The sequence below is a fragment of the Ambystoma mexicanum genome, chromosome 5q (assembly GCF_040938575.1).
Source record: "Ambystoma mexicanum isolate Mex_15411 chromosome 5q, UKY_AmexF1_1, whole genome shotgun sequence".
Taxonomy (NCBI): Eukaryota; Metazoa; Chordata; class Amphibia; order Caudata; family Ambystomatidae; genus Ambystoma; species Ambystoma mexicanum.
The window spans coordinates 540,957,603-540,985,249 of NC_090933.1; positions in this window are offsets into that span (position 1 = coordinate 540,957,603).

Sequence of the window (27,647 nt, forward strand, 5' to 3'; positions counted from 1 at the left end):
AATTCAGCGCACAAGTGGTGCACGTGGCTGGTGCACAGTGTGCGAATGCGAATTTCTGCACCAGCCGCGTGCACTAAAATCCATTTCCCCGCACAGCATATTCATGGATTTTAGCTTCCAAAACCAGCCGTGGCGCAGAGTGGCGCAGGACCCTGCAGCAGCGCCAGTAACGCCCCAAACCCCTCCCCGTGCGCCATGCACAGCGCACAAATCTCGTACATGGCGCACAGGCCCCAACCACGAAAAGGCCTTGTAAAACTCCCCGCGCACCCCTCCGAATACACGTACCCAGCTGCACGGGGAGTGTCCCACGCAATTGAAGTGAGGTACGTGTATAACAGGGGTTCATGGGAAGTTTCACACGCAAAATGCCCTGTGCAAGTGGGGTACATGAATTCCTGGGGTGCGCGGGAAGCTTCACACGTGATAGGCCCTGTGCGAGTGGGGTACGTGTATTCCTGGGGTGCGTGGGAAGTTTCACATGCGATTGGAGAGGGGAACGTGTATTTCGGGGGTGCGCAGGAAGTTTCACACGCAAAATGCCCTGTGCGAGTGGGGTACGTGTATTCCTGGGGTGTGCAGGAAGTTTCACACGCAATAGGCCGTTTGCGAGTGGGGTAAGTGTATTCCTGGGGTGCATGGGAAGTTTCACACGCGATTGGAGAGGGGAACGTGTATTTCGGGGTGCGCGGGAAGTTTCACACGCAAAATGCCCTGTGCGAGTGGGGTATGTGTATTCCTGGGGTGCGCAGGAAGTTTCAAACACGATAGGCCCTGTGCGAGTGGGGTACGTGTATTCCTGGGGTGTGCGGGAAGTTTCACACGCGATTGGAGAGGGGAACGTGTATTTCGGGGGTGCGCGGGAAGTTTCACACGTGAAATGCCCTGTGCGAGTGGGGTACGTGTATTCCTGGGGTGTGCGGGAAGCTTCACATGCGATTGGCCCTGTGTGAGTGGGGTTGTGAATAACTCGGCTTCGCAGGAAGTTTCAAACGCGATTTTGCTGTCAGAGCGGGGTACGTGAATTTCGGGGGTGCACGGGGATTCCTACACATGAATTGACAGTGTGGGTCTTCCCAGGTGTTCCCTCTACACCCTCTACGGCCCCTGCAGGCAGCCCACACCACAGGGGACTACCCTGCACCCCTGGTCATGTCCCGCAGGCAGCCCATCCACCATGGGCATGCCCCCCAGCCAAGCCACATGTCACCTTGCACTAGTGATCACCAACTCATGTCCCCCGCGCCCCCACCCCCCAGCAGTGAGGGGCACCTGCCATCAGGCCCCCACTCATGTCCCACACATGTCCCCCAGCACTCCCACACCCCAGCAGTGAGGGGCACCTGTCCGCAGGCACCCACTCATGTCCCCAAGCACACCCACACCCCAGCAGTGAGGGGCACCTGTCAGCAGGCCTCCACTCATGTCCCCCAGCACCCACGTCATGACGATCCTCAATCATGGGCCTCACACCCCACGCCAACCCAACCCAAAGACCCAACCAAGTATTGCATCCACCCACAGAGAAATGGTCATTACATGATACAACCCGAATGGCAAATATGTACATGAACACATGTCCGTCACACACACACAATGGGTGCAAGTGAATGTGAAAACCCATATCATGACATGCATGAAACCAATGAGAGAATCCCATACTTTTTTTCCAATGAGAGAGTATGAAAACATTTTTTATTGAACACAACATGAATGTAATGAAAAAAAACCACTCAATAATGGGAATAAGACATAAAATGCAGCATGTCCGGAAAAGAATAAAAAATATGAAATCAGAATCCAAAGAAATCCAAATGAAAATTTGTACAAAGACTCAGTCCAACAAAGCAAATCCAAGGCAAAAAAAATATCTGAAATCCATTGCGCCATCGTGAAACTAAAATAAAAAAAGAGAAACATCCACTGTTCAACTATTTACAAATCACCAATCCAGGGTCCATGATCCCAACAAATGAAATGAAACCTACAAAAAACACTACCTAATAAAGAACTATATAAACAAATGTGGTGCATTGTCCAAGCGGCCCAAAATAAACAAAAACAGAAAGGAAACCTAACACTAACTATTTACAATGGCAGCGGGCTATTGCGACGGCTCACTTTGGAATGTCCCGGGCCAGGGCATCATTGAACTCCCGCTCAATGTCCTGGAGGCGGTCCTCTTCCATGGCCCCGAGGGTTCGCAGGGACGACGACTTGTTCACCTCCAACTCCCTGCGAATTGCCTCGAGGCACTCGGCCCGCCTCAGGGCCCTCTGCATGGAGTTCTCCGCCCTGACCATTGTGAGCCGTGTCTCTTCCGCCTGCTGCCGCTCCGCATCTATGGCGTGGCCCAACCACTGCCACATGGAAGACACTTGAAATCCGGGGTCCTCCTGCACTATGGCCGATGCCTGCCCCTCCGATGTTGAAGGTCCCGAGCCATCATTGCTCCCACCATGTTGCTGCTGCTGTGCCTGTGTCTGCGCCCTGGCTCTTGCTGCCTGCACGTCTTCCTCCGGCTGGGGTGCAGTTGCCATGGTGACAACCCCTGCTGGACGTCCGACTCCCGACTGTGGCAGTGATGTGTCCTCCACCAGCCTGGCCGCTGGGTCAGAGGCAGCTACACAGGGTACCCAGGGTGATACATGGGTGGGAAGATGGCGTGGAGGATGACTGGCGCGTAGGGGGTTCAGGTGAGGAGGGGGTCACAAGAAGGTCCAGCACATGGAGGAATCCAGCACCGGTGACCCGTCCCAGTAGGTCAACGTGGTCAAAGAGGCATACGAGACGACGTGCAGTCTCTCCATGAAAAGACTGCATGTCACCTTGCATGCCCTGTTGACGCAACGCTATCCCACTCAGGACAGGCTCAACACGGTCCCGGATAGCCACATCCACAGGGAGAGGAAGGCTAGTTGTTGTGCGCTCATCCCCTCCCTGAAAACGGGTCTGGACGTAGGCATCCCTGCTGGTGCAAGATGATGCAGTGACAGGATCAGGGACATGATTACACACAGGCACCTCCACGGCTGCCTGTGCTGCCTCCTGTCCCTGCCCCTGCACTGCACCACTAGCACCAGTGGAATCCCCACCTCCAGACCCCGTGTGTGTCCCTTCCGCGGCCTCCTCCTCCACCAAACCCCCCACCAACCTGGATGACTCTGTGCCATCTTCCTCCGTCGGACCCTGTGGGGTCTCAGCTGCCCCTTCTGCTGCTGAGGAGTCCACCTCCGACCTCTGCGTCTTGGACCTACCCTCAGCAGCTGCGGCCTGGGACGTGGCACCAGACTCCTCACTACCTAATGAGATGACAATCTGGGAGGGGAGCCGGGCCTTGCGTCTCCGGCTGGTGGTGCGATCCCTGCTGCAGTGCTCCACAGCACCCTCTCCGCCCTTTTCATCAGTTTACGCTGCAGACAGGGAGAGATAAAACACAGGCATCAGAGCACTGTACAATGGACTGATACACACATGACAGTTGTACATGAGTGGCAGTGTCATACTTCAGACAAGGCATCACACTCCCCAACACACATGTCATTTGTACTCACACACATGAGCAATTCCACAGCAATATTGCACCAGCCACCACCATCCATACACATACAACAGCATGAGCATCCGAAGGTGAGCCTTACATCACATGAAACACAGGGTTTGCACAACACATGTACACACGCCACCACACTTACACTTACATGCATGTGTACATGTCCACCAACTGCCACAGTGATGATATCGCCATCCATGTCACATCTGGCATTCAGCCTTCTACATGTCAGTGTCACATGCATCCTAGTTGCATCACAGTTGCACACTTGTCAAATACACACACATGCACATGTAAACAGTGCAGATACATGCAGCAGGAACCACCAACCATGTGTGACACCACAACCATGGCAACGTACATACACAGAAATTCAAACATGTGTGCTCCCACACCTGCATTTGCACAGCATACTTACCAACACATACACCATCGATGTGTCTCACACGTAAGAGGACTCACATTTGGCAGCCTCACGCCCCTTTTCATACACATCCCTACATGGCCGTAGGAAAACACATGTGCAACCTGCACACTGCTGGCACACCACCACACGCACAGCGTCCAATCAGTATACATGTACACTTACCGCTCGACTCCAGACGGGTTTGCTTCTCAAGGGCCTGGACGTGGAGTGCTGGGCATATGTGTTCCAAGACCCTCATTTGGTGGGCGGACAGGTGACCCCGGCGCCCCTTGGCATCTGCTGCCTTCAGGAGGCGCCAGGCCTTGTTGAGGGTCCTGGACCTGAAGTCCTCCCAACACTTCTTGACATGTTGTAAGTTGAGGACTGCCACCCCCTCCGCGTTGATGGCAGTAACAATGTCCATCCAGATCCTGGTCCGTCCTTCATTGTCGTCGTGCAAACTTCCAAAGAGGGCATCATACTGCCCCAGGACTTGCTCCAGCAGGACACCAACTTCCCTGGCACTGAAGCTGGTGGCCCTCTGCCTCTCTGGCTGGGGGTTGCCAGTGGTGCCAGATGGTGTTGTGCCCGACATGGCAACCCTAGAGGCAGGAGTGGGTGGGCAACTGGGTCCTGGGGCAGGGCTGTGGAATGATGGTATCCCAGTCGGGAGTCTTCGGTTCCAGCAGGGGTGGTCACAGCAACTGCACCCCTGGCTGACGTGCAGGCAGCAAATAGCAGGGCACGTGGGCAGCAGGCAGTCAGGCAGCACCAGATGGCAGGTGGGAGCATGCTCGGGGCTCTGGGGGGCAGTAATTCGGCCTTCTGGGCAGGAGAGTGGTCTTCCATGTGTTGTTGCGTGGCCAGCTTCATACGGAGTGATTTGGCACGTAAAAATCTTGCACGTCAGCGTGTAATTCGAGGAAAGGCCCTTCGCGTGTAAGCGCATCAGCACACATACACGTTTCATTGGACAAAAGGCCCTTAGCGCGTAAGCGCTTCTGTGACGTGACTCGTGCGGGCGTTTCCCTCGTGACGTGGGCATAGTGGTTCAGTGCGCGTGAAAAAACTGCACGACCGCGTGTGGATGCGTGTAATCTGAGGAAAGGACATACGCGCGTAAGTGATGTGACGCGCGTGGGCGTTTCCATCAACACGATGCATGTTCATCGTACATGTCCAAAAACTGCACGTCCGAGTGTCAGCTCGTGTAATTGGAGGAAAGGGCTTTAGCGCGCACACGCGTAAGTCACGCTGTATGTGTGGCCCGCTTTAAAAGGTACGTGTAGGACCCCATTCCCTTGTACGTGCTTTTTGTGGAGAGCGAGTGGGTGAATTCTGTACTTCTTGTCGGTTCACACGCTGTTACTTCACAGCGCTTCAAGTTTGTACTCCCTGTTTCCTCAAACAGCGTTCACTTCTTCTTTTGTCCTGTCTCCTCTGACAGTGTACAGTTCTTCGTGCACACACGTGTTTTTTTACGTTCTTTTTCCAGGCAGATGGTGAGTCGCGCACGCATTTACCAACTGTGCTTGCCCCGTGTGTCGCGTACCCCTTCAGTGGTCATTGTAGGCTGCGTGTAACACGCGTACGCTTGTTTTTGTGTTTCTGGGTGTAACAGCATAGTGCAGGTTCATTTTTCCACGCACGTGGTCTACGAGGGGTTGCGTGCACGTTACTTTTTGTTTTTGGGGTGCCTGTGCGTTGCGTGACCCGTCATCTTCCCCCAGGGGTCACAGACAGCCTTGCTAGAGCACTAGGGTACCAATTCCATCTAGTACCCTACCCCTTTCGCCCCCAATTGCCCAGGACAATTGTTTACTGCAACTCCCATACGCATAACAACATCAGTGCCATGGTTGGGAGGCGAAGGTAGCCGACCTCCAAAAGGTGGGTGTGGCGTGGTGGGTGCAGTAGGGGATGTGGCCATGATTTGCAGGGTGCCCCTACACCCCCATGTGTGGAGGACCAATTAGGGACACCCATGCCCCCCCATGGTTGAGGGAAACGTGGCTGACACCATCCCAGCTCAGCCCTTCTTGGACCAGCCCATTGTGGCACCTGACCCGGCACAGGACGACTCCCAGGCTGACTTCCAGGTCAGCAAGTCTAAGCCACGTGTGCCGATGCAAGTTGGTGTCACCAGGCCACGTGATGTCATCTGCTGCCCCAAGTAGGCAGGGTGGGGAGGCTGCCGGGGCAGCTGCAGCTCCATCCACCCCAGCTCTGAGTCTCCCAGCCAGGACAGTGTCGGTCCTGGTCCATCAAACTGACATTGCCCCTGCCAACATCACACTTCAGCCAATGCCTGCACCAAGACCTATAGTCATTGTGCATTTGCACACTCCCAGTACCCAGTCCGCCTGCGCTTCTTCCCCTACTGACCAGATTGGCGCAAGCCACTCAGGCTCTGCTCCACCTTTGAAGAAGAGGAAGAAGGGTGCTCTGGCACTACAGGCTGAGACCCCAGACACGGCTACACAGTCCAGCACGTCAAGGAAGCCTAGCTTTAATGACCCCAAACTTGATGCACATAACCGCGAAATGTTGGTGACTGCAGGGTCCAAGACCACACCTGGTCAACGTAGGGCACACTGGCAGACCATCGCGGACCGCATAAGTGCCCTTGGATTTGTGAGGCGCACAGCTGATGATTGCTACAAGCAGTGGAATGACCTGAAACGCAGAGCAAAGAACAGGTTGGCCTCAAATCATGCCGCTACTCTGGTGACTGGCGGTGGGTCTCCACAAGAGGACAACAAACTCACTGAACATGAGACCTTCGTCACAGAGGAACAGATCCAAGGTGTGGGAGATCTACCTGAATGCCTGCAGGACACATGTTGCCACTATGATCCTGCACACTACTGGGGGAGAGTATGACAGCTGCCCACCAGAACGGTCAAGGGAGCGAAAGCGTGACTTGAGCACTCCGAATGTGCGCTCCACTATGCCCCGGGTAGCAATATGGGCTGTGTTGTATCTTACCTCAGGTGGCGTGGTGGGGTTCCGAATTGGTGTCATCATGTGGGTGCTCAGAGGGTAGGCACTGTCCCCTGGGGAGGTGGTGATGGGTATCATTAGTGGGGTTGTGACATTACTCAGTATCTGACATGCATGCATGTGCAGTGGCATTTATACTCACCAAGCAGCCATATATTGCCATGCCGACCAGCTTCTAGAACCCGGTTTAGGGTTGACATTCTGTAAATTAAACTGTTGTGGGTGGACCCTGGATAGTTGGCATATACTGAGGTGATGATTCCCTTGGCATCACATACTACCTGCACGTTGATGGAATGCCAGTGCTTGCGGTTTCTATAGATGTGCTCAGATGCCCTGGGGGGATATAGAGCCACATGGGTACAATCAATGGCACCTAGCACTTTGGGGAATTGTGCCACCCTGTAGAAATCCTGGACGGCAGCCTGCCTTTCTGCAGGTGTTCTGGGCAGGTATATGTGCCTGCGGACTGATGGCCGTGCAGTAATGATGGCCAACATCTGGTGTAGGCAGCGTGACTGTGTGGCCTGTGACACACCCCCACTATAGCACTTGTCCGCTGAAATGATCCAGTGGCCAAGAAGTGCAATACATTGAGGACCTTCTCCAGGGGGCTGAGTGTAACTATAACATTCCTTTAACAAAGTTTCTGTACTGAATTTGATAGGTTTTCAGTAGGGCAACTGAATCATAACGCCCCTTTAAGATTTTTTTTCATTGAATTTGATAGTTTTTTTAATAGCGCAACTTAACTTTAACGTCTCTTTAACGTTTTTTGACTGAATTTGATAGGTTTTAAAATCCCCAAAAATACACAAAACAAAAAAATTCCAAAAGAAGGCTCTTTTCAGAGCCATCTTTCACAGTTTAAAAATAGAAGTCTCAATGAAATGGTGCAGGGCCCTGGGCATTCTCAGAAGTCTGTGGACAGCGCGGTTGTCTGCAGACTTCTAAGAAATGGAGGGGGTGACACCATAAAAAACATTGAATTCATTTCCGGGAGAAAGTGGTGGCTCTGAAAAGAGACTTTTTTGGGTTTCTTTGTGAAAGGTTTCAAGTCGACAATGGCAACTGCAAAAATGCTTGCTACAGTTGCAATAAGGGCTGCAATACATTTTGGATATTTTGTAAAAAAAGCTGATTTCCAGCATCAGTAAGATGGACCCCATCTCTATGAAAAATGTTGTTGCTACAAAAGGTAATATTTTTATTGTGGAAGGAGGGCATGCCAACATCTCTCCAAAGGGCGCAAACAACCTTGTTGACATTGTGCCTTCCTTTCTCCATTTGTGGACCTAATGAAAAAGAGAACAGCTCCATCTGTCTCTAGGCAAGGCGAGAGAAAATTACTCAGGAGTTTGGTATGATACTCCCTATGGGTCAATAGCAACAGCATGACTAAATAGCTTAGAAAAATATATCTTTATCACAGAAAACTTATTAACTATGAGGCTAAACTGTAGAGTAATTCTAAAACAAAACCTTGATGTAGAACACGGTTTAGTCAATGGAGCAATTGGTACAGTTGTTGGCTTCCAAATATATCCACATGACAACATTCAGTTTGTCAACATCCACTTTGAAACACTTTCAGAAATAAAAAAAAGGCTGCACAATAGCATGTTTTCAAAGACGTACTTACGGAGAGAAAAATTCTCTCTATCTCTTGCATATGCTGTCACTATTCACAAATCGAGAAGTCTAAGGGCCTCATTACACAGAATGCGTTAAGGGTTTACCGTTACCGGTAAGGGTACCAGTACCAGTAAACCCTTACCGCCTTACTACGAGGTCCCTTTGCGGGACCCAACCTCAACGGCTGGTTTACCAGCGGTTAAAGAACGGGGCCGCAAAGGGACCTTGGAGGCAATTACAGTACCGCAATTTGCGGTACCGTAATTGCTGCCTTCCCCATTCCCATTGAGCCCTATGGGGGCTCAAATGGGAATGGGGAAGTGCCATAGTGAATGGGGAATTACCGCCACCACACACCTTGGAATGTGGCAGTAATTGCGCCATTCACCATGGCGGGCTCGGTACGGTACCGGCGGCAACCATGGCGCTAATAGCACCATGGTTACTGCCTACCGTGCAATGAGGCCCTAAGTCTAGATCATGCATTGATTGACATTGTCAGCACTGTGTTTAACCCAGGAAGTGCCATGGGCCAATTAGATCAGCCTCTGTATGAAAACAAAAGCATCCGGGCCAGTCCTGTCGGCTCTAAGCCACACCCTCCGGTAGGAGGAGATTATGGTTTATTTTGAAAATAGCTTTAGACCCTTCCCTCTAACTCCACTCTCTATTCCCACCCTGAGAACCAACCATTTTCAAATGAAATTAAAGAGATTAAAATAGGTGTTATTTGAAACACTGTTTTGTTGTTGTTGCTGCAGTGCTGTCTGTTAGTGCTACACACACAGCTATGGGTTGTGAATATGTTAGGGAGAAATCTCTGTTTAGGCTGAATTTCCTAACCTAGTGAGTCCCCCAGCAGCTTTGTTGGATTTCTGGAGTTTGTTTTTTTCATCCTGCCAAGAGTGAGAATCTTTTTCTCCCACTCTTGGACATGATTTGTGGTATTTCTTTGAATGTTAATGTGTTCTATGGGCTATGGGGTCTTTTACTCCGTAGGGTCTCATGTGTTTTGCTAAGTGTGTTACACAGCACCCTCCGTGCCGTAACACTGGGGTGTCCTAGTTGACCCCCACCATAGACTCCATACCCTGGGACTGACTACTGTCTCCCAGGGCATGTAAAGTCACCATTGGCTTTACTAGACCTAAATTTACTAACAGCACCAGTACAAACCATCCTATTGTGGACGTACTGGTAGGGGTAATTTGATTACCCATGGGTCTGTTATTCGAGGGGGCACTGTCCCGTCCCCCCTCGTCGAGTTTTGGCTGGTGGCAGTGGATACTACTTTTTATATTCGACCGCGAATATATTCCTATGGGATTTTCCCATTGTTCGAGGCTAATACTTTTTTTCACATTAGTCTCTAACATACCGCTGGTTTATTTAATTAAAAAAAATTCACCGGTTGGTATTTTCTGCCAGAACTTGGTTTTTAAAATAGCGTATGTGTTCGCCTCTGTAACTCCAAACCAAAGGTTGAGCCCTTTGTTCCACTTTTGGCAGGCTTCTGCACAGAAGCCCTCCAGAGTGGTGCCATTCTGTCTGGGTACCACAGTGGGTGTGGGAGGGGTTTTAGGCACCCTGGACTGAGTTGCCTTGCCAACTCAAGTCGCACTCTGGTGTGATTGGCCCAAGTGGTGAGCCGCCCCACTCACAACTTAGCATGTTTGAATTAAAGATAGGCTGAATGAATGGGGGTTTTCTCAATAAAAGCAGGGCTTTTGGGACTGGAACTTCAGAAGTCGCCACAGGACCTAAGAATCCGACGAGGGTGAAACTGAGCCGACCTGCAACGACGACACCTCCGGTAGAGCCCTGCTGAACCGACTCACCACTTCCCAACGACAGAGGAGATCTCCCTGCTGGAGAGTCTTCTTCCCTTTGACTGGTGGGAACAATGAGCCCCTTGCCTTTTCTTCGCTTCCAGGACGTCTAGTGGTCGAATTGCCCGTGCTGAGCACCCGGGCAACCGGATAGCCACTAACCACTGTACCGCGACCAAAAGGTGGTGCATTGTGACTGAGCACTCCACGGCTGGTCTCTTCCCTGTTGGTGCAACGATCTCCAACTTTCCTCTACGACGAGATCATCTCTTCTTCTGGCAAAGCCCCGACTTGCATCCACCACCAGGAACAACTGCCCCCGCCGGAGCTGTCTCTTCACTCTCAAGGTACTGTGTCCGCCTGGCTTCCCTTGTGACGGTTAGCTTGAGGTGTCTTAAATCCTTACCTTTCCATTGGGCCGCCTCCAGACCTTCTTAACTTTTGTTCTAAAACGGGTCCAACCTTTCTGTGACATTTTGCTACAAAGACTTGAAGTGCATTTCCACTGTGATACTTTTGGGACATACGGCCTTGCCTCTCTCTGAGTGGGCCTGGCCTCTGACTTTGTGATCTACAGTAGACCCTGCCTTGCTAGCCTTGCATTTGCTTCGTAAAAGTGTTGGTACTGAGTTGGTTTCATACCCTGCCTTTTTCTCTCCCTCTCTAACGAATACTAGAGTGCCATCTAAGTTAAGCACTCACCTCTGTCTGCAAATAAGTGGTGTCGTTGAACCTAGACTTGTCGAAATATTGTTATGGGATTGATATATACTTATAGTAACTGTGATTGAAGTTGTTTGCCATATTAGTGCCAGTGTGTTTTTCATAGATGTGTTTTTAAATAAATAATTATATATCTTTACACCCAAGCTCTGATCCGTGTCTGCTTGTCCTACTGTGTAAATTGCCCTATCTTGTATACTCCATATACTGCCTAACTCGTCTTGAGAGAAGTCTAACTGCTCAGCCGCAGCTACCAGGTAAATCTGGGTGGTGCAGACTGCTACCAATTGGGTTTACTGCCAACTCCTGTAGTCTTAAACTTTTTGCAGTGGTCCCAGAGGGAACTGCACAGGTTTCTGCCTAACAGTATAACGTTGTATGTATACTCTGCACTGTTTTGTAATTACTATCTCAGCCCCACCTCCTTGTCTCAAATGGTTCAGTCTGTGTGTTGCAACATACTGGCTTTTGCCACGTGCCTAGGCTCGGCACGTGCAAACTGAAGTCGAGGGGCTGGAGCTGTACGGGTATTTTCTAGAAGACTACTATCATTTAGAAAGCAGTTTTCGGCAGTGCAGTGTCTAGGGAAATGTGGCCGAACAGCAGGTTTGTGAAAAGGAGCAGCTTTTTGTAAAGGTCAAGGTAAGCACGAGAACTGGTTGCATATCTTCCCCTGACTGTAGGGGCCTAAAGCATGTTGTAGTATCCTTTCGTTGCTGCTTGTTGATCTTTTGTACGTTACAGTTTTCATTTTGTAATTACTCACGTGCATGTGTTTGAAACTCAGGAGACACAATTAGTCACTCTGCCAAGCACTGAGAGAAAGCTGCTCGAGGGCCTTGCGTGCAGCGCCCTTCATTCCCTCCTCCATCTTCTAGAGGAGGCTTCACTTGCTGCACAATTAAAGTAAGTACTTTAGCAGCTCACCATCATTCCCGTTTCTCCATGCCGCAACCCGTTTTTCCTAATGGGGCTCATATATGTTGCATGCCTCTTTCACTAGAAGGCCAAGCCGAGAACCAGTCCTTCATTTTACACGAAATGTTCATTCTCTGATTGGCACATCTCATTTGGCCCTTGATGAAGGCATATGCAATCATTTTTTTTTTTACTTTTCCGAGCGGAATGCCCCGTAAAGCCCTCCTAACGTTCCCCTCGCTCTGCAAACACACAATATACAAAAAAAGGCTGTGATCGTGTGTTCATCCGGGAAATCACAGAACAGTCTCTTTCACTCACGGTCTAAGTGAAGTCTGTAAAATGTGGTTGTAAAATGTACGTGCATACTACTCTATTATAAAGATGTATTTCCATTGTGTGTTTACGTAATTGGCACTTGTGCCTCCGTTTCTGAATTGCAGGTAGGGTGTAGCCCTTTCCTCCTTTTAGTGTGATTCAGGTTTGCGTTTGCATCTATACCTGAAGAATGATTACTTTTTGCAGTCTGTTTTACCATTGTGCTTTCATATTAGTATAGCGGTTTATTTCAGGAGTGAATTTAGGCTGGTGTAAAATGCATGCAACGCAGCGTGACATTTGCATGGCGTGTGGAGAGGTGAGGGTATGTTTAATGTGCTCCTATTAATGGCTGATGATTTCTCTCAGTGCAGAGCATGCAGTCCATTCCTCCTGACTTGTGCTTCATTGCAGTGAAACTCGTTTTCTCTTTCCGTAAGCATTTTTTCTCTCCATGACCAAAAGCAAAGATCTATGCTTGAAAAGAGGTGGTTCCGACCCCAGCCGCAGGCCCATTTTCCACCATGTCTTCCAGCCGTCTAACATCCCCTCATCCGGCACGGCCCTGAAGTTTGCTTCTTATTCGCTTTCTGAAGTTAGCTTTTCATTCAAACAGCATCTTCATAAAATATTTACTTTTACTGAAGGGTTTGTTTGTGTCCTTCAGCACTCGAGCCTGATGTTATGCCATGCATGTGTCTGGCACACACCCACGTGGATGTGGTGCACCTTTCTGCCCGCATACATTTTTTTCTTTCCTGATATTGGTGTGCCAAAAATGAAGCTACGTTTTATGTGAATTGGATGCTGGAAACATGTCAGAGAACTCTGCCTGCCAGCCCCCACTTTAGCCTCCTGTCGCATTAGTGCGGACAACCAGTAATCGTGTTTATTTTTCATAAACTGATGGATCTGACGCAGTGCACCCAGCCCGGGTCACATGAGCCTCCTTGCAATGACAAATCCCTTCTAGAGTGCAAATAGGAAAGCAAATCTCAATGGAACTGGGCTTACTCATAGGCACACGCCCCAGCCCATGGAGTGGTGGGGCACCACACACAGTTGCAGGGGGTCACCCTGATGATCAGACATACCCAAACCATGGCCTTGGGGCACTAAGGCTCTCGAAACCAGAGTTGCCCAGCAGGGGATCCGGGGCACAACTGCAGGAGTTGCCCTGGATAGTGGATTGGTAATGAGTGTGATGATCTTGGTGCTGAGACTGGATTTATGTCGCAAAATTGACATTGCTCCTTTTTGATCCTTTGAAGTGATTGGGCTCCATCTGCACTTGCCCGGTGCTGGGATTTGTGCCTGAAATGTGAGGACATGTATTATGGCACCATGAGTGAAATGAAAAATGGGGAAACGCACTTGCTTCTTGCTCTACCCCTGCTTCTATCTACTGCAGATGGGTCATATTACACGTTTGCTTTTGCCATGTTGGCAATGTAATTCAGTGCAATGGTTAACCGCCTCCCTGCCCCCATTGTGCCCTAATTCGCCCCTCTTGCATTTTTGCCTATTTACTTCTGCTCTGTGTTTCTTAGGTGAGGGAGCCAGAGTCACACTATTATTCGTCCAAGACTACAATGTAAATCCACAATGTACTGTAACCCCTCCAGCTCAAAGAGCTTATTGTTGACCACCCTGTGAAATATGGGTATGGCAGCCTCAGGGCCAGTCTTTGTTCAGCTTGCAGCTTCACTTGAGTTTTCGAGTCCATCTCCCATTGTAACATAACGCATCTGACAACATGCACTGTTCCATTCCTGAGATAATATTTTAATCCTGGTTGTAAGTTCGCCTTCTGATACTTGTAGTCCAGGAGGTCACCATTATAAACACAGGACTACAAGCACCAGCATGCAAAGTAGAAATGCACATTGGCAAGGACAATAGTTTTGGCGTTTATAGCTGTTCTTTATCTTTAGCATTTATAGGCGCCAGGGTACAGAGAGAAAGTTTGCCCTTCTCCCCTGTCACCTCTCCATTGTCCCCATGTAGTCCGATGTGACTGGACCCTAAGGAAAGTAATGTAAGAACAATGCATACAAATATGAGAATATACAGGGAAAGTGAAGTAAGCAAAAAAACAGCAGTACTACCAGAAAGTGTTCATAACCTAACTGATTATCTTCATGCACAGAAATGATTGCTATGTTTCAAGCCTGCCTCTTCCCCTATGTATATGTATCATATGATGTGACTGGACCCTAAGGAAAGTAGTGTAAGAATATATGAAAAGGGCTAAGGTCTACAAATATAGTAACTTTTGAATTTTTAGTTCCTGACTGTTAGTGAAGAAAACCACCTGGCCTAGATATGTCAGTAAAGAGAAAAAGAGGGAGCCAGACATGTGATGTCATCAATGTGATGTCATCTTTGATGTCATGGGTGTTAGTTTTAGCAGTGCACGGTGGTGGCGCGAGTTATGGTTGCTTAGATTACCATAACTGGCGAATTTCTTTTTTTTTTTTGGTTTTACTTGTAACCATAATATAGATATGTTTTTGTTTGTTAAAGGAATGTTATAGTTACTTTGCACTAAGTTTCTGTACTGAATTTGATAGGTTTTCATTAGGGCAAATGAATCATAACGTCCCTTTAACAATTTTTTTCATTGAATTTGATAGATTTTTTAATAGCGCAACTTAACTTTAACGTCTCTTTAACAACATTTTTTCACTGAATTTGATAGGTTTTAAAATCCCCAAAAATACACAAAACAAAACAATCCCAAAAGAAGGCTCTTTTCAGAGCCATCTTTCACAGTTTAAAAATAGAAGTGTCAATGAAATGGTGCAGGGCCCTGGGCATTCTCAGAAGTCTGTGGACAGCGCGGTTGTCTGTGGACTTCTAAGAAATGGAGGGGGTGACACCATAAAAAAACATTGAATTCATTTCCAGGAGAAAGTGGTGGCTCTGAAAAGAGCCTTTTTGGGTTTCTTTGTTCTTTGTGAAAGGTTTCAAGTGGACAACGGCAACTGCAAAAATGCTTGCTACAGTTGCAAAAAGGGCTGCAATACATTTTGGATATTTTGCAAAAAAAGCTGATTTCCAGCATCAGTAAGATGTACTCCATCTCTATGAAAAATGTTTTTGCTACAAAAGGTAATATTTTTATTGTGGAAGGAGGGCATGCCAACATCTCTCCAAAGGGCGCAAACAACCTTGTTGACATTGTGCCTCCCTTTCTCCATCTGTCACCTCTCCATTGTCCCTATGTAGTCCGTCTTCTTCCTTGTGTTACAACTTCTCCCCCCTCACCCATGCCACTTTTCCCTTCTCTCCAATGACTAACTTCAGCTTCCATTGTTCCTTTGCCCATGTGACCTGCCGTGTTAACCCATGTCAACAGCCTTTCCCTCACATGTGTCACCAGCCCTCCAATGTCATGTGCCTATTCCCCTGTTCCAACAGTTGCTTCTCCCATACACTGCTGCTCCTTCGTCCTCTGTCACCTGCCCCTTATTCTTCATTTAACCTACATTCCTTACACCTTGTGCCATCTGCTCCATATCTCTCTGTGTAAACAGCCTTTCGCCACTGCAGCAGTGTGCAGGGGTTTCTTGAAAACACATGGTAGTTCTGTGGGGGATAGGTTCAGGGGTTTCACCCATACCACTAAGTCATTCACCTTTTGTCTTGCCTCTCCCTGCAGTGAAAGAGGCTTCCCACTATCACAGTAAAATATTGGAGAATTGGAGCACCAAGGGCAGGAGCCACTTCGTGCACATTCTCAGTGGCCTCGAGAAGACACCCCGCACCAGGAGTCCAAATACAGGCAGGTAAGAGAGCACCCCCTGGGTTGTGCCATGGAGTATAGGGTGGAAGATGCAAGAGTGCAGTGGGCCAAGGTGGCAGCAGAAGTCTGAAGTGGATGGGAAGCATGTGCCAGATACAGAAGTGAGTGCATTCAGAAGGTTGGGTGTTTGTGGGGGCACTGTGTTTTGGATGTCATTGCTCGATCCACCTGTGCTCAGGTGTATCCTTGTGCATGTGACATGGGTTTGTGCATGTGTTTCAGTCATGCTTCTAAGCCACTAACCTTTGTCCTGTTCCTCTTCCAGCAGTGAAAGAGGCTTGCCGCTATCATAGTCAAATGTTGGTGGTTGGTGGAAAGGGCAGGAGCCACTTCCACCACAGCTTTGAGAACACTCCCCCATCAGGAGTCCAAGTACAGCCAGGTAAGAGAGCAACCCTTTGGGCATGCCATGGAGTGTGGGTTGGAAGGTGCAAGAGAGTGCAGTGGGCCCAGGTCGCAGCAGCAGCCTGCAGTGGGTGGGGGGCATGCATTCAGAGGTTTGGTGGTGCGAGCACTGTGCTTTTGGATGTCATTCACTGATCCACTTTCACCCAGGTGTGTCCTTGAGCACACGTGACCTGTGTTTGTGCATTTGAACCCTACTGCTTTTTCTGGGTGATTGCGTTGTGGAGACAATTTAGTGATCCTGGTGCAGGGGGCATGTGTGAGGTAATGCTAGTATTTGAGCCCACTCACCAGGCTTGAATCGTGGCCCCCACCCATATTTTCTTTTGGGAGGTGGGTGATCTACCTAAAGGTTAGAAGCATCAAAGACATCTCATGGGTGAAACTCCGATTTGTTCTTGTTCAAACCAGGCTATCAAGTTCATACTGTAAGGGTGAAGATGAATGCTGACACAAGGGTGATATATTTGTGCTTATAGACTTTAATTAATGAAAAAGAAACCCTCAATAGCCCTACCTCTAAGAGGGGTTTCTTCCTCAAGTTAATCACAATGAACTGTCAGAATGTCCTTCCAAACTAAAAATCCACCGTCCTGTGTCACAAGCTAATTTGTTCTGCTGAAGAATTACTCCATTCTCCAGGTGTATGGGTAGAATCCCCTCAATATTCTCTTGCAAAGACAATGCCAGGGGAAATTACTCCCTTACCCTGGCCTTCTGCAATATTACAGTAAGTTCCCACCCCAAGAGAATAACTCCATTCTCCTGGTGTATTTATGATGTTCTCAAACTTGTCCTCTTGAACACAAATGGCCTAAACAAACATTCATCAGCTTTTCTCATGGTGATACCTGCTAGACTTGGCAGTAGTCAATAAAATGCACACTCCATAATGAAATACCTCTGGTTCTAACAGTATCGCTCTCATGGCTAATTGTCCTGCAAATGCCATAATACATTCACTTGCATTTAAATAATGCATTCCTGGTTTCGAACACACTATACCCTCATCAGTGAATGAGATTGTCATATTCAACTTTGTCATCAAATCTCATCCCAATATATTGACAGGTGACTGCCTTAAATATAGCAATGGCACCGACATGTCACACTCTCCTATAGAGACTGTTAGTTCTTCAGTGACAGGAACTCTGCTCGTAGCTCATGTGAAGCCTTGAGTATTCATGGCATAGCCACTCATCGAAAAATGTACCTCTTGTATACACAAGCGTGTTTCACCCGTGTCCACTAGAAACAAAAAACATTTGCCTTCTATATTGATGTCTACCCTCGGTTCCTCTCGAGGATTCGGCGTCACAGATAGTATTGAACACATCAAGTCTCCCAGTGAGCTGTCCTATTGTGGGTACAGCCTCATCCGATTACTTGTAAAAGGATTCCCTCCATCACCTGTGACACTTCCTATTCTAGTAGTCATAGATTGCCACTTACTTGTGGTCTGCTGCATTTGCATAAGGGACTGCTCTGATTGCCCTTGTGGCGGGTTAGCTGCTACCTGCTGTGCTTGCAAGATTTGCTACATTCTCGGCACTTGTGTCTGCTGCATCATTTGATTCTGCACAAATCCGTTTCCACTCTGCAGTGAATTTGCAGGCGGGTTTATCATCCCCCCTCTTGAAAACTGGTTGTTCTGCACGAACCCTTGACTTCTGCACATGTGTGCAAAATTCCCTGTCATTCCACATGCCCAACATATAGGCGGAGGTCTCCTAGCCTGGTCATCCTGCATGTTTTGATTATCTTTGTGCATGTTCTGAAACCCACCCTGATTATTCTACCAATTACCTTGGTTATTGTGCCAGCCTATTCCTCATGCTCCTCTTTCCCGTAGAGCAAATCCATTATTACCTTGACCAGATTGCCTTTGATTACTCATCGGTGGTATGTTCATAGTCTGCTGTGAACTTGATCCATCTACACTATTAACATTGCTCCTTCAATGGTATACTTGGACAATATTTTCGGAACTAGCATTGCTTCTTCACCTTTCCTTGCATCGTCTTTTTGCAATTCTTTTCCTGTAGGAGTCTGCAATAATGCACAATGATCTGCTGAATTTCCGACCACGGTTTTGCCTCCATACCCACTAATATTGTGAGCTGCTTCTGCACTTGTTCTGGCAACCCTTGACATAGTATGCAATAAAATACTGGTATCGATTTGCCCTAAGGCGCACATGTCTCCAAGGCCGTCTCCTGAAAACTTTGAATGTAAATGAACAGATCATCTGCTTCCTTCATTGTGTTCATTATTATAGCTCCCATATCGGACGTGTCCGGATACAGCACTCTAAGCACTTTCCATACTGCTGCTTTGCAGTCATTGAATGGTGCTACGTCATGAGCAGTATTGACAGTAGAAACACCAGTGTATCCTGCCCTAACCCAAACGTCATCAGCTCTTTCACCAAGTATGGCAATTAGGAGGCCCTTAATGTCCCCTATAGCTAACGTATTTCCTCCTGTCATTTTCTCTATCTCATGTATCCATTTTCCCACACTGGAAGTCAACCCCAGAAGTTTGCATCTTAAATTATCTTTGTCCATTTGGGGCCACGGTATATACTGAGGGCTGGCTGTCCCTTTTTCTAGCAACGGAAACTGCAAAGCTCCAAACTCGCTCTCATTTGCCATTATTTGTCTATCTACCGCAGGGACATTATTCCTGCATCGCCTTCATCCAGGCAATGACCTTAGCCTGCTCACATATGGTGGCGATTCCCCCCTCTCACCATGGAGTTGCTCTTTAGGTCGGTCTGACTGTGTCAATGGTTCTGATGCTCTGGGTACAGGTGTATTTCAATCTGAGCATCTTACTTCCTTTTAGAAAAACATCCCTCTGGCCCACAACCATCACCTCTCTCTTCCCCATGGAAGGTATCTCTGTCTTTGTCTGACATTTCCTGTGCCCAACTCATGCAACTTCTCTCCTCTTCATCTCTATTCATAGTCAGTCTATCTAAACACATGCTCCTTAATCCTCGTACTACTGGAGGGTCCCTCTGTCTTGTACAGCTATGTGCTCTCAAGTCGATCATTTTTTCCTTTCCCCTTCAATTCTTTCTGGGCTTGCATTTCATGATAAACCTTATCGATCACTTCCCCAATGTTCCTAGAGTCAAACTCGTCCTCTAGATTTGCTCTAGACGGGCCTGGTAATGACTCGAATTCTGGGAAGAATTCCTCTATGTCCTCCCATGCAACTTCTGGTTTGGGATGCCTTACTTCCTTCTGCAGGCGTTCAAGATCGAGTGCTCTCTGCCTTTGTTTGTATTCTATATCATCGACAAATTCTATTCTTTTCCTTGCTTCCTCTCTTAACCTGTCTTCTCTTTTCTTCATATCCGTTCTTTCATTTGCCTTTCGTATCTCCTCATCTCTTCGTCTCTGTATTCTCTTATCTCTTAGCTTTTGTTCTTCCTCTTCTATTCTTTTTCTTTCTAGCGTCTCCTGCTTTACAATCGACCTCTGTTATCATACTTTCTTTGCTCCTCTGCTCTTTCTTGTGTGTTTGCTTGCTCGTCTTGGTATAACTTCTCTCGTCTCTCTTTCTTTCTTTTTGCCCTTTCATCTTTTAATCGTTCCTCCCTTTCTTTGTCCTTTTTCTCCTGCTCGTTTTGATCTTCCTGTTGCCTTACATCCTCAATGTTGTTACCACCGAGTTTAGGCAAAATCAGACTACCCATCCATTCATTCTGTAGACGTGCTAACTCGTCAGTTCTATCTTTTTCTCCCTTCCATCTCTTGATTTCTCTTCCTACATCTAGAGATGTGCTTGCTCTATCACTTCGTTCTTTATCGCATCTCTCCTTGTCCCTTGGGACTTTAGAGATTACATCTCTCTCAATATTTTTCTCCGGACCCTAGTTTCTGCCTTTCGCAGGCGACTCATATGCTGGGTTGCTATACCCTGCCGTTTCTTTAAGTTCCCTTAATGAGTATAACCCATCGTCCTTTTTATGATAATTAGTGTTATGGTATGGTCTCCGGTCTCGTTCTGGATCTCCCCACTGGGGTTGGTAAACAACACAGGAAAGTGGTTGGTGTAGAGTGGATGCAGGACAATCCACGCTGTGGGGTTCTCTGTATAGCTAATAAACTTACTTAAATCCACGCCTGTGTCCAGCCGCCATCCATTTACTTAACATCTTTAACATAGGGCCTTAAGGAAATCAATAAGCCGATGATACATAGTTGTACCTAAAGATCAGCAGTGTAAAAGTCATCTCATAGCTAAACACTGATTTGTGCTTGTTCAAATTAGGCTATACACCACATATGTAGATCACATCTTCACAATAACCAAGTTTATGTTCCTTACAAGCCAAGCCAGACAAAATACATCAGATCAAGCCAATCTGATATGAATGTCTTCAGGTTCACTCTGAATATTAGTTTCACCTGCCACATATCTAGGAGGAAGAGTAGATACATGATGGGGCAAAAATTGGGTAGGTAATCTGGGTTTAGTATGGGTTTCTTCCGCTGGGGGAGGCTCTCTTCCACTTTCAGTGCATTTGACAAAGTACTTTGTGCAAAGAATTTGTTCATGATGTTAAATGGTGTAAGTCATTCATCTGATCCAATTTAATTATTTATTGTGCATTTGATAGGTGCTTATACGACAAGTAAATTGTGTTTCAAAGTGTTTCAAAGCGCCCACAGGGTAACAGAGAGGGAACATGGGATTGAAAACAATATATTAACTGGAGGATAAAAGATAAACTTACTAGGCTGTGGGAATATTCAGAACATGCAAGTGCAGAAAGAGAAGAGGCCAAGAGGGAGTGGGGTAAGGGCTTGAGTGTCTGTGCTCATGGGTGAGCAGCAGATGTAAGTGCCCAGTATAGTAAGTACTAGAGAGCATTGAGCTGCAAATAGTAGGTAAGTACAGGCCTACAGTGGCATAGGCCAGTGGGTTCTGAGGCAAGTGATATGTGTAGGCAGGGGATGAGGCGATTTGGTGTGGGTTGCCAGGGCCCCAAAGAACACATAAGGGACCTGGTCACCAATCCCAGCCGCTGTGTAATTAGCAGAGGAGGGAAGAAGCGAAGGAGGAGGTGAAAAAAGCCTTGAGGCGATGGAAAATATTTAGTAGAAGCGAGTTGCAGATAGCATGGACCCCGGCCCCAGACAGCCTTGTGGATGATGGAGAGGTATACAAAATGAATCTGTGCAGCAACCAGGAGCCTTTGAATAGGTTTTAGGGCAGGAGAGATGTGCTCTCTGGGCTTGAGGCCGAGGATAAGTCTTGCTGCCCTATTCTGAATTAGCTGGAGGGGTCATAGAAAGGAAGAGGTGTTAAGTGACTTCAATTCAGCACTCCAACTAAGTCAATGCCTAGTCTGGTATGCCCAAGGGAAGCCCTTATTTTATATTTTTGTGACAAGTTCATAGATCTGGATGATAAACCCTTGTATAACGCCCCTCTCTTTGAATCCCCCTGACTTCACTGGGCCAAGAAGTAGGTTTGTTTTGCAAATTAAAAGATTTATTTGAACAATTAAACATTATATATATCACACTTTTATAAATAAATTAATATTTGATAGCACACTTATGAATATGACAGTGATCAACAATGGATAATATTACACTAGCACACGTTGTTAATTACTTAGGAGTTGGTATAGAGAGGATAAGGTAGCTGAGAATACTCTTATGGTTTCAAAGAAATGCAATGATGGAAAAGAATGCAGCACAGAAATAAACTGATATGGTTTCAACAAGAGATAATATGATCACTTTTTCTTTTGACAATCGACTCCCCCCTATGCAATATAAAGAGATGGAAAAGAGAGCACACAATTTTCAGGAATATAATCAAATGCTATACAAATTCTAGTTCCCCCCTAGCAAGCTTAGAGCAACCGGTATGCTTTTAAACAGTCAAAAATACTTTTAAATATGGTTTGCAATGAAGCGAAAATATGCTAAAAATGATTTTAATTCCCTATAGGAGATTTAGGGTGGGTGATAGCTACTTTGAATTAGTTCAGGTCAACATTAGCAATGATTCATGAGGGATTATCAGCTTGAAAACGAATTTCAGCAATAGAAGCAAAAGACAGCTATTTTTGACAGGTGAAGAAGTCTGAGTCAAATTGCAATTCACAGCACTTTTTTCGAGTGCGTTGTGCGCAATTACGGAAAGACAGTTAAATCTCGTTCCTAGCACGTATGGTTCAAAAGATACGGACAATTTAGTGGAGGTAGATTCTCAAAATTAAAGTGAAGCTCAGAATGACAAATGACATTTTCACAGGCTTGAAATCACAGAATGGACACACAATTTCTATGCAGTTCTAAATAGGTGGAGATGATTTGAATTAGATTATTTTAAACTAAGAGATTGGTTCTGCACAGCTCTGGCTGGATACTCACTCCTAATTTTGGAAGGAATGGGCCTCGTCACAGATCTGGTCAACAGGTTTAACAGTGGTTCTCTCTGCTCTGCTGATCTGGATCTCTGCTTCTGGCAAAAGTTCTTGGCACTGCACAGCGGTCTGGTCTGGGTCTGGTCTGCGGTTTGGATACAGCTCTGCTTTCTGGGTCTGGTTCTGGCACTGCAGTCTGGTCTGGGTCTCTGGTTCCGGCAAAAGTTCTAGCCAGAAACGAACAACACAGCCTGGCTGTTGAATAGTTTGGTTAGGTGGCTGGATTCTGAGGCCTGCTGAGAAGGATTCAGCTTTTGGACTAGGCCTCTCTGCTGCAAGTTCTGAAGTCTGGATTCTAAGTTCTGGTTCGCAATAAATCAGTTTGAAGTGGAAAGTGAATGTCCCTCCTTGGGTCTCAGTGGCTCTTTTTATGTCTTTTGAAAATGGGTATGTGTGTGGGCATAACTAAAACAGCCCCTCGCAACTTATCATTGGCCAAGTTCTCCTCTCTCCCTTGATTGGGAGAAGGAAATGGAGTGTCATTGTGATGAGTTATTTTTATGGGTCAGAAAATCCTCCCCTTGTCACTTTGCACACAAATCTATTTTTGATCCAAATGCATATTTATCTATGTACAATTTTTCTAATAATATATGTCCAGTTAACATATTTTCTGTAGCACCAAACCATCCGATCCCAATCTATGTAAGATGTTGTGTCCACTTCTGACAGAATTCTGCCCTTTTCATCCAGAACACAACCTCTAAACTTTTCCGGAATTTACACAAAGGTGCGCAAGGAAAATGGGCATCAGATGATGAAGTGTCAGATTTTTAACATACGTACATTTGGAGTAATACCCTAATTTCCGCTACTAGCTCCCAGAACAAACCACAGAGTCCTAACACCTCTTAAAATGTGCACAGAAAAATCACAGGAATCATGATATTATTGATATAATTTTGACAATTATGTGCTATGAATTATCCATCTTTCTAAATTATGCTCTGGCCCAGATGGGTGTGGTTTAGGTCCCAAAGCACATGGGGAATTCCTTGTTTGTCCCTGCCTCCAAGCTCAGCTGGCTCACAGAGGCAGCGCCCCTCCCATTTCCTTCCGGGAGGAAGCCATTTACGACCCCTGATTTAACATTTGCCTGAGCCAAGGAAAGTTCATTGTTCTGTTTCCTGCAGTCCCAGGTACTCCTCCCCTGATTCAATCAGAGAGGTGTGATCTCCTTTTGGTGGGGGCAGCAGAATGCAGCCAGGCCTGTGAATGCAGTTGCTGGGCAAGTTTCAACTCCTGTCGGGGGTAGTTGCCAGGCAAAATTCAATCTCTTTAAGCCAGGCTTCAGCAAAATGTCACTTTTGTTCCAGTTTTTCTTCATTCAAATCAAACTTACAATTTTTACACATACAGCTAGAACGCTGATTCTAAGTTCAAAACTATGACATTTAAACAGTTGCAACCTATGTGACACTCAAAAGTAGGTCACTCATTTATTTTAAACATTTCGATTTTAGTGGCTTTAAATCCCATTTCACTTAAGCTGCTGACATCCACAGCTCAGCCAGTTTTGTTATGAACATTATTTTAGGCTCTTCATCTTTCCAAATTTTGTATGCACACAAGACTTCATTCTACCAGACGTCTGCTAGTGTTCAGTAAGATTTTTGAATATTTTGCAATGTTAGAAATAGGCATTTTGAGCATGCATTCAGAGAAACAACAGTGATTTCAAAGCGCTTTTTGAGCTAACAGGCACTGCTGTTTTTCCTTTGGCACCATGTTTCACTCATGGAGCTTCTGGCCCATCACGCTCGCACTGGTGGGTGGCGGGTCAGGCGACCATTTTGGTGTGCGCAAAAACTGCACGGTTTTCCTGGATTCTGGTGCAAATGTGGGCTTTTCGGCCATCTTGGATTTTCTAAGCCCACAGCACCAAATGTTGCAGCATAACAACTTGAACATGGGTCGATACACCTGAGACTTGCCGGGGACCAGAGAATTCTATTTTTGCTGAATTTCCAATGGGGATTGTGTTCAGGTTCCTGAAATACCTTCAGATGGTCTTCGCTTTCCAACCTGTATCAACGCTACTCCTCTCACTCCACCCACACCACTCTCCTTACTGAATTGGTTTTACCGTGTAAGTTTAATCAGGTACTGGAAGGCAAAACATTACCAAGTGATAGCTAGCCTGTAGCTGTGTGTAGTGCAGGGTAATTGGAGTTTTGAAACTGAGTCAGTTTTTTGGGGAGAAGTTAGGGTTTGAGAATAGTGAGGACTCGTGCTGGTGTGGCTTTGTAATAGGTTGAACTGTTATCCTGCTAAGACATGGAAATCAGCAAGTAAAATCAGATGTAGTGGGTGGGGGGAGCAATTGTGCCACTGTTGTATGACTGACTTCTTTTCTCTCTATATTTCTGGATTTATTTCACTGAGAACAGTGTTGCTGTCGGGCTCCAGCCCTGTGGATGAATGCAGCAGGCTGAGGTGCAGACAGGAAGGGGGCCTTGGGTTCTGTGGGCCTTAAGGTATGGTGGGCCGGCTTCCGCCTCAGGCTCACCTTACAGCCTATTAGCACGGACCAGGGAAGGTAGCTAGGCAACCAAGATCAACAAAAGTAGCTCCGTGTTGCGGCAGCCATCTTAGGGTTGGGAGGCCACGGCAACGGCTCCTCGTGGTGGTGGTCAGTGGGGATGGGTCGTGTTACTTATTAAATGATGGTTCTTTTGTACGTATTGTGGGAGTTGTGGTTGCACTATTTGCATTAGAAAAGGTGCACTAGAAGTCCCAGAATGCAGAAAAAAATGTAGGAGCCAAAAAGCATGTACATATTAGAAAGGGGAATTTTAGCAAGAATGCATGTGTGTCAAAGTTAATAAAATTGCACACACTGAGTGTTATTTCAAAATGTTGCACAAATCGTTTCCATTTCCTTTCATTTATGTTTTTCAAAATTGCACACAGTACTATTGTAAATGTGTACATGCATTTATTAGTTGCACTTGGAATGGTACTGAAAAAAATAACATGTAGATGCCATGCTTTAGTAGCATACATGCAGTTTTTATTTTGACTTTGGATTGTGAGAGTTTAAGTGTCACTTTGTGAGTGGGAGAAGTGGTATTAAAAGTGACAAAATAACACTTGGTACATTATAATGGTTCATATTGGCTAGTATGCATGTACTGTCAATATATTGAACTTTCACACAGGATCTGTCATTTAAACATGCTGTAGAAATGTTTTAAATATGTTTTCTTTTGTTTTCACAATAAAGACACAGGCAGTGCTGTTGGAATTTTAACTATGTATTTTTAAACTGTTATGAAAATGCTCATTAAAAGAAAACATTGTAACCAGACAGCATTGCAAGTAACTGCCACTTGATGTCAGGAGATGGGACAAAAGAGAGTATGATTATTGAGTAGGTTAATGCAGGGTAAGTGGGAGAAACCAACTGTATACACATTTGTAAAGGAGTTGGAAATGTAATTAAATAAATATAAGCATACCTGTACTTTGTCTTGGTAGATGCAGATGTGGTTAAATCTGCAAATTGAAATTTTGGAGATTTTTATAGTAGTTTTTGATGCAGGTGCTTGTGAGTAACAGGAGACACACTGAGAGTTTGTAAATCTGAAGTGTTGCACTAAAATGACAGAGTTAGATGTAGAGTTTTTGGATATGATTGGTGGATGGATGTGTGACTGTTTGAAAGTAGACAATGTGGGAATGCTACACAGATTAAAGTGGAAAGGGAAGAAGGGCTGTTCTGTGTTACGGGGTCCGTGGACAGCACAGCAGTCTGCGGACAGGGTGTGCCACAACGGGTCTTTTAAGGATGGCTGGCATGGAAAGTGTACTCTGGGGATTAGCCAATGAGGTGTCCTGGTTGTGGTTTATAGGAAGAGCGGGTAGCAGTTCTTTTCATTGCTGTGTGTAAGGAAGATGGCTGGGGTTGTTGCTATGAGAAGGCTTACTGTGTGGATGGTGGGATGCTTAATCTGATGGATGCATGCTTAATCTGAAAAGACACAAAGACATGTGTGGCATTTCTGTTAATATTGGATTGGAGGCAGTGGAGGGTTCTTGTTATGGTGTGCTTCGGCGTGTTGCTTTGCATATTGCAAAAGCATGTCTCATTTTCAATGTCCAGATTTGACTCTGGTACATTCTGGAAGACATATTTCGGACTACATTAATGCAATATCTTTGCAGATTGCATTGAAAGATATGCTGCAAGCATTTATGGACTATTTTCATATGGAAAGATTAACCAAAAATCCCCCAAAAAATCTAAACTGAAAAAAAACAAAAAAGGTTATTTTACGAGCCACCATTGCACACAAAATATTTTATAGTTAGGGTAAAACCTCCCCACCCCCTTGAATTGGGTGTTCTGTCCGTGGACAACACAGTAGTACGCGGATAGCACGTGCCACCTCTGGGTCTTTTGAGGATGCCAGGCATGGAAATGGGGCTGTGCAGCCCAGGGGATTAGCCAATCAGGTTTCCTGGGTGTGGTGTACAACGAGATAGTCTGACAGAAGCTTTATTTGCTGAGAGGACTGCAGATAGCTATGGCTATGTCTTTCAGGAGGCAGAGTCTATGGATTTTGGGGGACTCATGGATCTAATGACTG